Below are 1342 nucleotides of genomic sequence, written 5' to 3'. Positions count from 1 at the left end.
ACATTTAACTCATTGTTGCCCCCTAATCCTGCCACCACACCACACCTTCCTGTGACCCCCCCCCCCCACACACACCTTTCTTTCACTGGATATGAGTGAAGTTTTTTTGTTCAGATCTTCCTTGATGAAACTGAAAATATGTTTTGAAATTTTATTAATTTTTGAAATGCATATCGTAATGCTTTTTACCAGCAAGTTTTGTTAACAATACGCTTTTTATTTGGGTTCCAAAAAAAGCTCTATTCTCAAAGCTACATACTTGGCAGAAAAGCTGTATCCAACTCATACCATCTGCCCTCTTTATTCTGCATGCCATTTAGTCAGCCATTTTTTAAATGTTTGCAATTTCGCTTCCTGACCATGAGCCAACCAAAAAAAAGGGAGAGAGGGAGGAAAAAGTTAAAAAAAAACATCCTATGATTGGCTGTAGAAAGGTGGTGGTCAAAGGTCAGAATTGGGGCCGAGCCTAGATGGCGGTAATTGAGAGACTGACCGCTTCATTAGATCCAAGCTCCTGATGAGATAACCAGATAAAGACTGATGAGGACCAGTCAGGTGTAACGAAGCCAATATATGGAGACACACACATAAATGTGCACATACAGTTCAACAGATGCACAGTTTCATACAAAGTACAACATTATTATATATATATATATATATAATATATACATTATATATATATATATTATTTGCAAGTATGTAAATCATTAAATGAAAAGTATTTTTTCTGTTCCTACAATTGTCCATAAATGATGTTGTGCTTAAAAACGAAATAGAATTTTGATAAAAAAAAAAAATATTAATTGTGTTTTTCAGGGTACACTTATAGGACCCAACCTTCAACAGGTACACAGATTTTACAATAAGCCTGTAGGCTACAGTACATCTACATTTATGGATGCATGCATTTGTAATTGGAGGGTAATATTTCAGCAAACTCACATACGGAAGAAAGCCTATTATCGTCATCGCACCATGCTTACAGTGACAATGGGTGGTGCTGTTACACCATATATCCCCACAGTGGTTGTGTGTGACGGGGAATCTCTTTTTTGTGCATTCAGTAACAACCCAAAGCGACGGGTGGAAAGAACGGACTAAACAACCTCCAGTCTTCAGTCAGAATGATGGTTCCCGCAGACCATTATTGTTTTTTGGCAGTACGAGGAAACTGAAAACATCCAGAAGCATTTGTTGACGGATTTAAGACGGTTAATTAAAAGGTTTTTGCTCAACAATGGCGTTAAAGGACATCAAACGACAGTGGCTGGATGTGTGGATTTCTTTTTGTCTGGCTCTGCTGATTGTGGCTCATTTGGAAGGAATATCTGCTCAAATA

At 37.7% G+C, this 1342-nt stretch overlaps 1 pseudogene; it reads left to right on the top strand.

The window, feature by feature from the left end:
- The first annotated feature begins 1240 nt into the window (after positions 1-1240).
- Positions 1241-1342, top strand: part of LOC118334010 — a 3648-nt pseudogene continuing 3546 nt past the window's right edge.

The sequence above is a fragment of the Morone saxatilis genome, unplaced genomic scaffold, assembly GCF_004916995.1.
Source record: "Morone saxatilis isolate NCDOM2014 unplaced genomic scaffold, NCSU_SB_2.0 Contig22, whole genome shotgun sequence".
Taxonomy (NCBI): Eukaryota; Metazoa; Chordata; class Actinopteri; family Moronidae; genus Morone; species Morone saxatilis.
Note: the sequence above shows the minus strand (reverse complement) of the source record. Positions and strands in the feature narration are given on the sequence as shown.